Source organism: Bos javanicus, chromosome X (genome assembly GCF_032452875.1).
Source record: "Bos javanicus breed banteng chromosome X, ARS-OSU_banteng_1.0, whole genome shotgun sequence".
NCBI lineage: Eukaryota > Metazoa > Chordata > Mammalia > Artiodactyla > Bovidae > Bos > Bos javanicus.
The window spans coordinates 75,888,164-75,904,364 of NC_083897.1; the positions used below are offsets into that span (position 1 = coordinate 75,888,164).

At 36.9% G+C, this 16,201-nt stretch overlaps 1 protein-coding gene across 1 annotated transcript in view; it reads left to right on the forward strand.

Annotated features, from left to right (window-relative positions):
• Positions 1–16,201, forward strand: part of CYSLTR1 (cysteinyl leukotriene receptor 1) — a 66,292-nt gene that overhangs the window by 15,917 nt on the left and 34,174 nt on the right. The gene's annotated exons all lie outside the window — the stretch shown is intronic.

Below are 16,201 nucleotides of genomic sequence, written 5' to 3' on the forward strand. Positions count from 1 at the left end.
ACCCCAACCCACTAGTTGAAAACATCTGCACAAAATAATGATGCTTTCTTTAACGGCATTATGTGCCTTTAACAGCTTCTTTCAACACTATAAAATCCTTACTTCATCTCAAAACTTTCATCTGAATTCCCAGATTTTGCTATAATTTATCCAGGAGACCTCATCTGGACTCATAGCAAAGATTTCTGACAATGCCATTCTGTTGGAGCACTTATATGCAGACTACAGTGATTCACTCCCACCTTACCAGAAAAAAAGATATGTTTTACATGAAATGAACATCCTTCTGAAGAACTTTAACCAATCTTCATCATGTTTCTATATACAAATCTATACTTCCAATTGCTGTCACTCTTTTCAGATTTATCTAGCTTAGCTTTGAACCACATTTTTCTCCCTAGAAAATCTCCCCTAGACATTTTTTCTTTGGTAAGCAGAATTCAAAGATAGATCTCAGGATTCTTACCCACTGGTGTACAAACTTGATATAATCTCCTCCTCTTTAATATATGTAGGACCTGTGAATAGGATATTTTATTCCTGTATTAGAGTACAATCCATTGGTTTTCAGTTAACCAAACTGGAGATTATCCTGGGTTGGACTACTTAATTAGGTGAGCCCTATATCAAGTGAAAAGTTGGTAAGTTCGAGAAAGAAGTCAGAAAGATTTAAAGAGATTTCTTTTCCGATGGCCTGGAAGAAAACAAACATCCATGTTGTGAGAGAAGTGGTTCAAGAGCCTAAGAATGCCCTTCAAGAACTGAGAGTGGTTCCTGGCCAATAAGAAAGACAGTGAGAAAACAGGACCTCAATAGCAAGGAATGAATTCTGCCAATAACCAGTGATCTTGGAAGAGAACGCTTAGCCTCAAATGAGATCTCAATTCTGGCTGAAAACTTGATTGCAGCCCTATGATACCCTAAGCAGAGGACCCAGCTAACTTGTATCTGAGCTCCTGATCCACAGAAACAATGAGGAAATAAGTTGGTGTTGTTTCAAGTTTGTGATAATTTGTTAAACCAATAGAAAAATAATATACTTTTATTCATTCTTTTTCTCTTTTTACTGATGATGACTACCAAAGTGGAGATCAAGAAGTCTGATTAAAACCTTTATTTTGGTTCTAAACTCAACACTGTATTGAAAATATTTTCTCCAAGGTCTGCAAGGCTTCCTAAGTACCAAATGCAATTGCTATTTTATGAACTTCATTCTCTTTGGTCTTTTGGAAATATTTTTAATAAATGACCATATTATTTCTTAAAATTGCCCTTTTGACTTGTTTTATTCTTTGGATCTCTCCCCTCCTTTACTATCTTCACTTTACAGATGAGAAAACTGAGTATTACTGAGGTTAAGTAAATTGCCAAAGTTCAAACAGTAAGTGGAGAAACTATGATTCAAACTCAGATCTATACTGGCTCAAAAGCCTTTATGTTTTCCCCATTGTATCCACATTGACCTTGTCTCAGTAGACAATTAAGCTGAGTTTTTCTCCTTTTTTAAAAAAGATGTGTTTTTGCATAATGAAAAAATCTTTATTGATAAAACAGAGAACTTACTATAAGTAAAATATGACATAGAATAAAACCAAAATTAATCTCAAAGTGAAATACAGGGGTGATGGGTCCATCAGGGAGGGCAGAGTCATTTGGTTTCATCCATCACCAAGTCCTTCTACTCCATATAAGGTGATTTTTAAATTGTCTCTGTAACCACTCAGTATGTCTGAATTCAGGGAGCCTGACTCCTCCAGTGCCATTTCTCTTTCTCAAGACCCCTTTCCTATTGAGGGTCTTTTGTGTCTTCAGACAAATTTTAAGATTTTGTTCTAGTTCTCTGTAAAGTGCGATTGGTAATTTGACAGAGAGTGCATTGAATCTGTAGATTGCTTTGGGTACTATAGCAATTTTCACCATATTGACTCTTCCATTCTAAGAACATGGTATATCTATCCATCTATTTGTAAAGTTGTCTTTTATTTCTTTCATCAGTACCTTATAGTTTTCTAGTATAGGTATTTTGGTTCCTTAAGTAGGTTGATTACTAGGTATTTTATTCTTTTTGTTGCAATGGTAAATGGGAGAGTTTCCTTAATTTCTCTTTCTGATATTTTGTTGTTAGTATATAGGAATTCAAGGGATTTCTGTGTATTAATTTTGTATCCAGAACTTTACCAAATTCACTGATTAGCTCTAGTAATTTACTGGTGGCCTCTTTAGTATTTTCTATGTATAATATCATGTAACCTGCAAACGGTGAGAGTTTCACTTCTTTTCCAATTTGGATTCCTTTTTTTTCTTTTTCTTCAATCATTGTCATGCCTAGGACTTCCAAAACTATGTAGATAAAAGTGGCAAGAGTGGACATCCATATCTTGTTCCTGATCATAGAGGAAATGCTTTAATTTTTTCACCATTGAGAATGACGCTTGCTGTTTTATGTTGAAGTATGTTCCCTCTATGCCCACTTGCTGAAGAGTTTTATCATACATCATTGTTGAATTTTGCCAAAAATTATTTTCTTACATCTGTTGAAAAGGTCATGTTTTTATTTATATATTTTGTTGAAGAAACTGAGCTATGAGGGGATCCCCAAAGTATAGTTGGCTTACAATATTTCAGGTGCACTACAAGGTGATTCACTTATACATATACACATATATTATCTTTCAGATTATTTTCCATCATAGGTTATTGCAAGATATCAACTATAATTCCCTATGCTATACAGAAAACCTTTGTTGTCTATTGCCTATCTATTTTTAAATTAATTATTTTAACTAGAGAATGATTACTTTACAACATTGTCATGGTTTTTGCCATACATCAATACAAATCTGCCATAGGTATACATGTGTTGCCCCCATCCTGAATCCCCCTCCTACCCCATTCCCCACCCTATCTCTCTATGTTGTCCCAGAGCACTGACTTTGGGTGCCCTGCTTCATGCATCAAACTCACATTGGTCATCTATTTTACATATGGCAATGTATATGTTTCATGAGAAAACTAGCATTCTGTTTATATTAAGTCAAATACATGGAATCAAAATGTTATAAATTTTTTAGTTAGGCAAAAATTCATGTTTCTAAAATATGTATATTATTGCTGCTGTTCAGTCATCAAGTTGTGTCTGACTCTTAGCGACTCCATGCTTTTGGAGTTCTCACAGCAAATATACTGGGGTAACGGTTTGCCATTCCCTCCTCCAGTGGATCACATATTGTCAGAACTTTCCACTATGACCTGCACAGCTTGGATATCCCTGCATGGCATGGCTCATAGCTTCATTGAATTATGCAAGCCCCTTCACCACAACAAGGCAGTGATCTATGAAGAGGGATCACATATATTATACACACTATATATATATATATATACACACACACACACACACACAAAAGCTTTTCTACTACACTTGATGAAGACTTGAAAAAGAGCATCAAAAAAAAAAAGATGGAGAAATTAGAAAACATAAACAAGATAAAATGTGAGAGCTGAATATGAAATAGAAAAAATTAAGCAAACTTGATAAAAGTAAAAGATCATCATATAACCCAGTTGTTTTAAAACAAGGGATGACCCAGAGGGATGGTACGGGGAGGGAGATGGGAGGAGGGTTCAGGATGGGGAACACGTGTATACCTGTGGCGGATTCATGTTAATATATGGCAAAACCAATACAATATTGTAAAGTTAAAAAATAAAATAAAACAAGGCTGCTCATTAGAAAAACATATGGAGCTTTGAAGAAACAAAAATACCTAAGCATTTGTATTTTTAAAAAAAATTCCAAGATAATTCTATTATGCATCTAGATTTTTTTAAGTGATTACAGGTTTTTCTATTAAATGATAGTTTTGGTGATATTGTTGTTGTTGTTCAGTTGCTCAGTCATGTCCAATTCTTTGCAACCCCATGGACTGCAGCCCGCCAGTCTTTGGTGATATAAAATTCTATTATTTTCTGTTGACCAATCATGATACAACAGTATTAAAATGAATACTAGTTACATAATCACAATAGTAAAAGATGTTTATCAGTTTTCACAATCAATAGCCAGACAAAAAATAAAAGATAATTACAATTGCAAGCTATAATGAAAACATGATTAACCTAACAATATAAAATAATTGCATACAATTTGGGTGGTTAAATAGAGTGATGAGGTAAGTGGAAGTGTACATGCACATGTTTTCATATACCTAGCTGGTCTATGTCTTTTGGTTGGTGCATTTAATCCATTTACAGTTAAGGTAATTATTGATATGTATGATCCTATTACCATTTCCCTAATTGTTTTGGGTTTATTTTCTGTAAGTCTTTTCCTTCTCTTGTTTCCTGCCTAGAGAAGTTCCTTTAGCATTTGTTGTAAAGCTAATCTGATGGTGCTAAATTTCTCCTTTGCTGGTCTGGAAAGCTTTGATTTCTCCATCAAATCTGAATGAGAGTCTTGCAGGGTAGAGTATTCTTGGTTGCAGGCACCTCTGGCTTGTAGAGTTTCTGTTGAAAAATCAGCAGACAGCCTTATGGGCATTCCCTTGTATTTTATTTCTCATTTTTTCCTTGTTGCTTTTAATATTTTATCTTTGTCTTTACAGTTTGATTATTATTTGTCTTGGTGTGTTCCTCCTTGGGTTTAACCTGCCTGAGACTCTCTGTGCTTCCTGGACTTGGTTGACTATGTCTTTTCCCATGTCAAGGAAGTTTTCAGCTATTATCTCTTCAAGTATTTTCTCAAGTCCTTTCTCTCAATCTTCTACTTAGGGGACCCCTATAATGCAAATATTGGTGTGTTTAATATTGTCCCAGAGGACTCTTGGGCTATATTCATCTTTTTTCATCCTTTTTTCTATATTCTGTTCTGAAGCAGTGTTTTCCACCATTCTTTCCCCCAGGTCACTTGTCTATTCTGCCTCAGTTATTCTGCTACTGATTCCTTCTAGTGTATTGTTTGTTCTATTTTTTCTTTAGTTCTTCTAGGCCTTTAGTAAACATTTCTTGCATCTTCTCCATTGTTTCCCAAGATTCTGGATCATTTTCACTATCATTATTCTGAATTCTTTAGGTGGGAGGTTGTCTATCTCCACTTCTTTTAGTTGTTTCTGGGTTTTATCTTGTCCCTTCATCCGGGACATAACTCTCTGCTTTTTCATCCTAATTAACTTTCTGTAATGTGGTTTTTGTTCTAGCCAGGCTGTGGGATTATAGTTCTTCTTGCTTCTATCTGTCCTCTGGTGAATGAGGCTAAGAGGCTTGTATAAGCTTCCTGATGAGAGGGACTGATGGTGGGGGAAACTGGGTCTTTCTCTGGTAGGCAGGGCCTTGTTCAGTAAATCTTTAATCCAATTAGCTGTTGATAGGTGGGACTGTGCTCCCTCTGTATTAGTTGTTTGGCCTGAGATGGCCCAGCCATGGGGTCTACAGACTCTATGGTAGGGTTAATGGCAACCTCCAAGAGAACTAAGGGGCATCTTCTAGGACTGCTGCTGCCAGTGCCCCTGTCCCTGTGACAATCACCTGCTGACTCATGCTTCCACAGGTGACCCTCCAACACTAGTAGTTAGGTCTGTCTTGGTCTCCTGTGGGATCACTGCTCCTTTCCCCTGGGTCTTGGCATGCACAAGACTTTGTTTGTGCCCTCAAAGAGTGGAGTCTTTGTTTCCCCCAGTCCTGTGGAAGTCCTGTAAGTAAATCCTGCTGGCCTTCAACGTCAGATTCCCTGGGAATTCCCAGTCCCTTTGTCAGATTCCCAGGCTGGGAAGCCTGATGTAGGGCTCAGAACCTTCACAACAGTGAGAGAACTTCCTGGTATTATTGTTCTCCACTTTATGTGTCACCCACCTAGCAGGTATAGGATTTGATTTTATTATGATTGTGCTCTTCCTACCATCTTGCTGTGGTTGGATGTGGAGCATCTTTTTTTTGTGTATGTGGGTTCTAGCATCCTCTTGTCGATGGTTGTTCAACAGCTAGTTGTGGTTTTCATGCTCTTAAAGGAGGAGATGAGCACATGCTCTTCTGCTTCACCATCTTGAACCAGAAGACCAAATTATTTTCATTCTTCAACTTGTTGATGTGGTGTATCACACTGATTGATTCACAAATCCTCAAGTTCCTTTTGATCATGGTGTGTGATCCTTTTAAAATATCTTTGTATTTGATTTGCTTGTATTTTTTTGAGGAAGTTTGCTTCTATGTTCATCAGTGATATTGGCCTGAAATTTTTTCTTTTTTGTGGTATCTTTACTAGTTTTGGTATCAGGGTGATTGTCATCTCATAGAATGAGTTTGGGAATATTCTTTTCTCTGCAATTTTTTGAAAGAGTTTCAGAAGGATAGGTGTTAACTCTAAAAATTAGGTAAAATTCACATGTGGAGTCATCTGGTCCTGGACGTTTATTTGTTGGGAGATCTTTAATCACATTTTCAATTTTAGGCCTTGTGATTGATCTATTTATAATGTCTATTTCTTCCTTGTCCATTCTTTGGAGATTGTCACTTCCTAAGAATTTATCCCTTTCTTCCAGGTTGTCCATTTTATTGGCATATAGTTGCTTGTAGTAGTCTCTTGTGATCTACTGTATTTTTGTGGCATTTTATGTTGTAACTTATCCTTTTTCATTTCTAATTTTATTGATTTGAGCCTTATCCTCTTTTACTTTTTGAGGCTGGATAATGGTTTACCAATTTTGTTTATCTTTTCAAAGAACCAGCTTTTACTTTCACTGATCTCTTTCATCGTGTACTTCATTTCTATCTCATTTATTTCTGCTCTTATCTTTATGATTTCTTTCCTTCTATTGACTTTGAGTTTGTTTGTTCTTCTTTCTTTTTTTTTTTAGGTGTAAGATTGAGTTGTTTATGAGATATTTCCCTTGTTTCCTGTGGAAGGTTGCTTGCTATAAACTTTCCTCATAGAAGTGCTTTTGCTGCATTCCACAGGTTTTGGAACACCATGTTTTAGTTTTCATTTTCTGTATTTTTTATCTCCTGTTTGATTTCTTCAGTGATCTATTCATTGTTTTTTAACCTATTGTTTAGCCTCTAAGTATTTTTAACAGTTCTTTTCTTGTAGTTTATTTCTAATCTCATAGCATTATTGTCAGAAAAAATCCTTGATACAATTTCAATTTTCTTGCATTTTCCAAGGCTCACCTTGTGGCCCAGCATGTGAATCCTGGAGAATGTTCCAAGTCCACTTGGGAAGACTGTGTATTCTGTTGCTTTCAGAAGGAATGCTCTATAAATATCAGTTAAGTCTATCTGGTCTAATATGTCATTTAAGGCCTGTTTTTTATTGATCTTTTGTCTGGATGATATGTCCATTGATAAAATTGGAGTATTACAGTTACCCAGTATTATTGAGTCACTGTATATTTCTCCTTTCATGGCTGTTAATATTTGCCTTATATATTGGGGTGATGATATATTGAGTTCATACATATTTACAATTGTTATACCTTCCTCTTGGATCAATCCCCTTCATGTTTATATAGTGTCCTTCCTTCTCTCTTTTAACAGTCTTTATTTTAAAGTTTATTTTGTCTGATATGAGTATTGCTACTGCAGTGCTCTTTTGATATCCATTTGATTGAAATACCTAATTGCATCTCCTCACTTTCAGTCTGTATGTTCCCCAAGATCTGAATTGGATCTACATTAGACAGGATATATATGAGTCTTATTTTTTTTTAATTTTATTTTATTTTTAAACTTTACAATATTGTACTAGTTTTGCCAAATATCGAAATGAATCCGCCACAGGTATACCCACGTTCCCCATCCTGAACCCACCTCAGTCCATGTCTTTTGGTTGCAGCATTTAATCCATTTACATTTAAGGAAATTCTCAATATGTATGTTCCTATTGCCATTTTCTTAAATTTTTTTTTGGATTTTTTTTTTGTAGGTCCTTTTTCTTCCCTTCCTCTTTTGTTCTCTTGCAATTTAAAGACTAACTTTTTTTTATGTCACCACATTTTTATTAATTTATTTTAATTGGAAGATAATTACTTTACAATATTGTGATGTCTTGTTATACATCAACATGAATCGGCCATAGGGATACATGTGTTCCCCCATCTTGAACCTCCCTCCCTGCTCCCTCCCCACCCTATCCCTCTGGGTTGCCCCAGAGTATGGGCTTTGGGTGCTTACTCCATGCATGGAACTTGTACTGAGCATCTATTTTACATATGGTAATATACATGTTTCTTTTTGTTTTGTTTTGTTTACTTTACAATATTGTATTGGTTTTGCCATACATCAACATGAATCCACCATTGGTGTACACGTGTTCCCCATCCTGAACGCCCCTCCCACTTCCCTCCCCATACCATTCCTCTGGATCATCCCAGTGCACCAGCCCCGAGCAGCCTGTATCATGCAGAGAACCTGGACAGGCGATTCATTTCACATATGATATTATACATGTTTCAATGCCATTCTCCCAAATCATCTCACCCTCCTCCTCTCACACAGAGTCCAAAATACTGTTCTATAGATCTATGTCTTACTGCTGTCTCGCATACAGGGTGATCATTACCATCTTTGTAAATTCCATATATATGTGTTAGTATACTGTATTAGAAAGCATCACTATGAACAAAGCTACTGGAGGTGATGGAATTCCAGTTGAGCTATTTCAAATCCTGAAAGATGATGCTGTGAAAATGCTGCACTCAATATGCAGGCAAATTTGGAAAACTCAACAGTGGCCACAGGACTGGAAAAGGTCAGTTTTCATTCCAATCCCAAAAAAGGTACTGCCAAAGAATGCTCAAACTACCACACAATTGCACTCATCTCACAAGGTAGTAAAGTAATGCTCAAAATTCTCCAAGCCAGGTTTCAGCAATACGTGAACTGTGAACTTCCAGATGTTCAAGCTGGTTTTAGAAAAGGCAGAGGAACCAGAGATCAAATTGCCAACATCTGCTGGATCATCGAAAAAGCAAGAGAGTTCCAGAAAAACATATATTTCTGCTTTACTGACTATGCCAAAGCCTTTGACTGTGTGGATCACAATAAACTGTGGAAAATTCTGAAAGAGATGGGAAAACCAGACCACCTGATCTGCCTATTGAGAAATTTGTATGCAGGTCAGGAAGCAACAGTGAGAACTGGACATGGAACAACAGACTGGTTCCAAACAGGAAAAGGAGTACGTCAAGGCTGTATATTGTCACCCTGCTTATTTAACTTATATGCAGAGTACATCATGAGAAACGCTGGGCTGGAAGAAGCACAAGCTGGAATCAAGATTGACAGGAGAAATATCAATAGCCTCAGATATGCAGATGGCACGACCCTTATGGCAGAAAGTGAAGAGGAACTAAAAAGCCTCTTGATGAAAGTGAAAGAGGAGAGTGAAAACTTTGGCTTAAAGTCAACATTCAGAAAATGAAGATCATGGCATCCGGTCCCACCACTTCATGGGAAATAGATGGGGAAACAGTGAAAACAGTGGCAGACTTTATTTTTTTTGGGGGGGGGGGCTCAAAAATCACTGCAGATGGTGATTGCAGTCATGAAATTAAAAGATGCTTACTCCTTGGAAGAAAAGTTATGACCAACCTAGATAGCATATTGAAAAGCAGAGACATTACTTTGCCAACAAAGGTCTGTCTAGTCAAGGCTATGGTTTTTCCAGTGGTCGTGTATGGATGTGACAGTTGGGCTGTGAAGAAAGCTGAGGGCCAAAGAATTGATGCTTTTGAACTGTGGTGTTGGAATAGACTCTTGAGAGTCTCTTGGACTGCAAGGAGATCCAACCAGTCCATTCTAAAGATCAGTCCTGGGTGTTCTTTGGAAGGAATGATGCTAAAACTGAAAGTCCAGTACTTTGGCCACCTCATGTGAAGAGTTGACTCATTGGAAAAGACTCTGATGCTGGGAGGAATTGGGGGCAGGAGGAGAAGGGGACAACAGAGGATGAGATGGCTGGATGGCATCACCAACTCGATGGACATGAATTTAAGTGAACTCCAGGAATTGGTGATGGACAGGGAGGTCTGGCATGCTGCAATTCATGGGGTTGCAAAGAGTCGGACACGACTGAGCAACTGAACTGAACTAAACTGATTCTGTATTGGTGTTCTTCTTTCTGGCTTACTTCATTCTGTATAATAGGCTCCAGTTTCATCCAGTCAAGATTCAAAGGTATTCTTTTTAATGGCTGAGTAATACTCCATTGTGTGTATGTACCACAGCTTTCTTATCCATTCATCTGCTGATGGACATCTAGGTTGCTTCCATGTCCTGGCTATTATAAACAGTGCTGCGATGAACATTGGGGTACACGTGTCTCTTTCAATTCTGGTTTCCTCGGTGTGTATGCCTAGCAGTGGGATTGCTGGGTCATAAGGCAGTTCTATTTCCAGTTTTTTAAGGAATCTCCACACTGTTCTCCATAGTGGCTGTACTAGTTTGCATTCCCACCAACAGTGTAAGAGGGTTCCCTTTTCTCCGCACCCTCTCCAGCATTTATTGCTTGTAGACTTTAGTATAGCAGCCATTCTGACTGGCGTGAGATGATACCTCACTGTGGTTTTGATTTGCGTTTCTCTGATAATGAGTGATGTTGAGCATCTTTTCATGTGTTTGTTAGCCATCTGTATGTCTTCTTTGGAGAAATGTCTGCTTAGTTCTTTGACCCATTTTTTGATTGGGTCATTTAGTTTCTGGAATTGAGCTACAGGGTTTGCTTATATATTTTTGAGATTAATTCTTTGTCAGTTGCTTCATTTGCTATTGTTTTCTCTCATTCTGAAGGCTGTCTTTTCACCTTGCTTATAGTTTCCTTTGTTGTGCAGAAGCTTTTAATTGTAATTAGGTCCCATTTGTTTATATTTGCTTTTATTTCCAATATTCTGTGAGGTAGGTCATAAGGGTCCTTCTGTGGTTTATGTCGGTGAGTGTTTTGCTTATGTTCTCCTCTAGCAGTTTTATAGTTTCTTGTCTTAAGTTTAGATCTTTAATTCATTTTGAGTTTATTTTTGTGTATGGTGTTAGAAAGTGTTCTAGTTTCATTCTTTTACAAGTGGTTGACCAGTTTTCCCAGAACCACTTGTTAAAGAGATTGTCCTTTCTCCATTGTATATTCTTGCCTCCTTTGTCAAAGATAAGGTGTCAATAGGTGCATGGGTTTATTTCTGGGCTTTTTATTTTGTTCCATTGATCTATATTTCTGTCTTTGTGCCAGTACCATACTGTCTTGATGACTGTGGCTTTGTAGTAGAGCCTGAAGTCAGGCAGGCTGATTCCTCCAGTTCCATTCTCCTTTCTCAAGATTGCTTTGGCTATTCAAAGTTTTTTGTATTTCCATACAAATTGTGAAATTATTTGTTCTAGTTCTCTGAAAAGTACCGTTGATAACTTGATAGGGTTGCATTGAATCTATAGATTGCTTTGGGTAGTATACTCATTTTCAATATATTGATGCTTCCAATCCATGAACACAGTATACTTCTCCATCTATTAATGTCCTCTTTGATTTCTTTCATTAGTGTTTTATAGTTTTCTATATATAGGTCTTTAGTTTCTTTAAGTAGATATATTCCTAAGTATTTTATTCTTTTCATTGCAATGGTGAATGGAATTGTTTCCTTAATTTCTCTTTCTATTTTCTTATTATTAGTGTATAGGAATGCAAGGGATTTCTGTGTGTTAATTTTATATCCTGCAACTCTACTATATTCATTGATTAGCTCTAGTAATTTTCTTGTGGAGTCTTTAGGGTTTTCTATGTAGAGGATCATGTCATCTGCAAACAGTGAGAGTTTTACTTCTTCTTTTCCAATTTGGATTCCTTTTATTTCTTTTTATGCTCTGATTGCTGTGGCCCAAACTTCCAAAACTATGTTGAATAGCAGTGGTGAAAGTGGACACCCTTGTCTTTTTCCTGACTTTAGGGGAAATGCTTTCAATTTTTCACCATTGAGGATAATGTTTGCTGTGGGTTTATCATATATACCTTTATTATCTTGAGGTATGTTCCATCTATTCCTTCTTTCTGGAGGGTTTTTTTTCATAAATGGGTGTTGAAATTTGTCAAAGGCTTTCTCTGCATCTATTGAGATAATCATATGGCTTTTATTTTTCAATTTTTTAATGTGGTGAATTACACTGATTGATTTGCAGATATTGAAGAATCCTTGCATCCCTGGCATAAAGCCCACTTGGTCATGATGTATGATCTTTTTAACGTGTTGTTAGATTCTGATTGCTAGAATTTTGTTAATGATATTTGCATCTATGTTCATCGGTGATATTGGCCTGTAGTTTTCTTTTTTTGTGTTATCTTTGTCAGGTTTTGGTATTAGGGCGATGGTAGCCTCATAGAATGAGTTTGGAAGTTTACCTTCCTCTGCCATTTTCTGGAAGAGTTTGAGTAGGATAGGTGTTAGCTCTTCTCTAAATTTTTGGTAGAATTCAGCTGTGAAGCCATCTGGACCTGGGCTTTTGTTTGAAGATTTTTAATTATAGTTTCAATTTCCGTGCTTGTGATGGGTCTGTTTAGATTATATGTTTCTTCCTGCTTCTGTTTTGGAAAGTTGTACTTTTCAAAGAATTTGTCCATTTCTTCCCAGTTGCCCATTTTGTTGACATATAACTACTAATAGTAGTCTCTTATGATCCTTTGAATTTCTGTGTTGTCTGTTGTGATCTCTCCATTTTCATTTACAATTTTATTGATTTGATTTTTCTCCCTTTGATTCTTGATGAGTCTGGCTAATGGTTTGTCAATTTTTTTTTATCCTCTCAAAGAACCAGCTTTTGGCTTTGTTGATTTTTGCTGGTCTCTTTTGTTTCTTTTGCATTTATTTCTGCCCTAATTTTTAAGAGTTCTTTCCTTCTACTAACCCTGGGGTCCTTCATTTCTTCCTTTTCTAGTTGCTTTAGGTGTAGAGTTAGGTTATTTTTTTGACTTTTTTCTTGTTTCTTGAGGTATGCCTGTATTGCTATGAACCTTCCCCTTTGCACTGCTTTTACAGTGTCCCACAGGTTTTGGGTTGTTGTGTTTTCATTTTCATTCACTTCTATGCATATTTTGATTTCTTTTTTTATTTCTTCTGTCATTTTTTGGTTATTCAGCAGCGTGTTGTTCAGCCTCCGTATGTTGGAATTTTTAGTGTTTTTTTTTTCTCCTGTAATTAAGATCTAATCTTACTGCGTTGCGGTCAGAAAAGATGCTTGGAATGATTTCAATTTTTTTGAATTTACCAAGGCTAGATTTATGGCCCAGGATGTGATATATCCTGGAGATGGCTCCGTGTGTGCTTGAGAAAAAGATGAAATTCATTGTTTTGGGATGAAATGTCCTATAGATATCATTACATCTTACTGGTCTATTGTATCATTTAAAGTTTGTGTTTCCTTGTTAATTTTCTGTTTAGTTGATCTATCCATATGTGTGAGTGGAGTATTAAAGTCTCCCACTATTATTGTTTTATTGTTAGTTTCCCCTTTCAAACATGTTACCATTTGTCTTACATATTGTGGTGCTCCTATTTTGTGTGGATATATGTTTATAATTGTTAAATATCTTCTTCTTGTATTGATCCTTTGATCATTATGTAGTGTCCTTCTTTGTCTCTTTTCACAGCCTTTGTTTTAAAGTCTATTTTATCTGATATGAGTATTGCTACTCCTGCTTTCTTTTGGTCTCTATTTGCATGGAATATCTTTTTCCATCCCTTCAGTTTCAGTCTGTATGTGTCCCTTGCATTGAGGTGGGTCTCTTATAGACAACATATATAGGGGGTCTTGTTTTTTGTCCATTCAGCCAGTCTTTGTCTTTTGGTTGGGGCATTCAACACATTTATATTTAAGGTAATTATTGATAAGTATGATTCCATTGCAATTTACTTTATTGTTTTGGGTTCGAGTTTATACACCCTTTCTGTGTTTCCTGTCTAGAGAAGATCCTTTAGCATTTGTTGGAGAGCTGGTTTGGTGGTGCTTAATTCTCTCAGCTTTTGCTTATCTGTAAAGCTTTTGATGTCTCCTTCATATTTGAATGAGATCCTTGCTGGGTACAGTAATCTGGGCTGTAGGTTATTTTCTTTTGTCACTTTAAGTATGTCCTGCCATTCCCTCCTGGCCTGAAGAGTTTCTATTGAAAGATCAGCTGTTATCCTTATGGGAATCCCCTTGTTTGTTATTTGTTGTTTTTCCCTTGCTGTTTTTAATATTTGTTCTTTGTGTTTGATCTTTGTTAATTTCATTAATATGTGTCTTGGGGTGTTTCGCCTTGGGCTTTTCCTGTTTGGGACTCTCTGGGTTTCTTGGACTTGGGTGATTATTTCCTTCCTCATTTTAGGCAAGTTTTCAACTATTATCTCCTCAAGTATTTTCTTATGGTCTTTCTTTCTGTCTTCTTCTGGGACTCCTATGATTCGAATGTTGGGACATTTAACATTGTCCTGGAGGTCTCTGAGATTGTCCTCATTTCTTTTAATTCATTTTTTCTTTTTTCCTCTCTGATTCATTTATTTCTACCATTCTATCTTCTACCTCACTAATCCTATCTTCTGCCTCTGTTATTCTACTGTTGGTTCCCTCCAGAGTGTTTTTGATATCATTTATTTCATTATTCATTATATATTTACTCTTTTTTATTTCATCTAGGTCCTTGTTAAAACCTTTCTTCTCAATCCTTGTCTCCAGGCTATTTATCTCTGATTCCATTTTGTTTTCAAGATTTTGGATAATTTTCAATATCATTGTTCAGAATTCTTTATCAGGTAGATTCCCTGTCTCTTCCTCTTTTGTTTGGTTTGGTGGGCATTTATCCTGTTCCTTTACCTGCTGGGTATTCCTGTCTCTTCGTCTTGTTTATATTGGTGTGTTTGGGGTGGCCTTTCTGTATTCTGGCAGTTTGTGGAGTTCTCTTTATTGTGGACTTTCCTCACTGTGGGTGGGGTCCTACGTGTAGCTTGACAAGGTTTCCTGGTTAGGGAAGCTTGTGTCGGTGTTCTGGTGGGTGGAGCTGGATTTCTTCTCTCTGGAGTGCAATGAAGTGTCCAGTAATGAGTTGTGAGATGCCAATGTGTTTTGAGTGACTTTGGGAAGCCTGCATATTAAAGCTCAGGGCTATGTTCCTGTGTTGCTGGAGAATTTGTGTGGTATGTCTTGCTCTGGAACTTGTTGGCCCTTGGGTGGTGCTTGGTTTCAGTGTAGGTATGGAGGCGATTGATGACCTCCTGTCGATTAATGTTCCCTGGAGTCAGGAGTTCTCTGGTGTTCTCAGGATTTGGACTTAAGCCTCCTGCTTCTGGTTTTCAGTCTTATTTTTACCATAGTCTCAAGATTTCTCCATCTATACAGCACCTTTGATAAAACATCTAGGTTAAAAATGAAAAGTTTCTCCACAGTGAGGAACACCCAGAGAGGTTCACAGAGTTAGAGAAGAGAAGAGGGAGTAGGGAGATAGAGGTGACCAGGATGAGATGAGTTGGAATCAAAAGAGGAGAGAGCAAGCTAGCCAGTAATCAATTCCCTATGTACTCTCCACAGTCGGGAACACTCAGAGAGGTTTACTGAGTTACATAGAGAAGAGAAGAGGAAGGAAGGAGACATTGGTGGCTGGGAGGATAAAGGGGGGAATCAAAAGGAGAGAGACAGATCCAGCCAGTAATCAGTTTCCTAAGTGTTCTCCACCATCTGGAACACATAAGGAGATTCACAGAGTTGGGTAGAGAAGAGAAGGGGGAGGAAGTAGATAGAGGCGACCTGATGGAGAAAAAAGGAGAGTGTAAAGGGGGAGAGAGCAGTCAAGCCAGTAATCTTGCTTCCAAGTTAAAATGGGTACTTAAGACTGGGTTCTTAAAGGTACAAAATTCATAACAAATACCAAAAAGAAGACAGGGAGGCCTGACGTGCTGTGATTCATGGGGTCACAAAGAGTCGGACACTACTGAGAGACTGAACTGAACTGAACCAAAAAGCAAAGATTAAATATCCAGAGTAGAGGTTGGATTTTCAAAAATACAGTATTAAAGAAAAAAAAATAACAAAGTCACAAAAATTATGAAATATATATATATGAAGTTTGCTTTAAAAATAGGGTCTTTTTTGCAAAAAAAAAATTTTGTAGGTTATAAAAATGAAAATTAAAGGAGTAATAGAAGACTTAAAATTGAAAAAAAAATTTTTTTTTTTAATTAAAGAATGATAGTAAAAATATATCTAG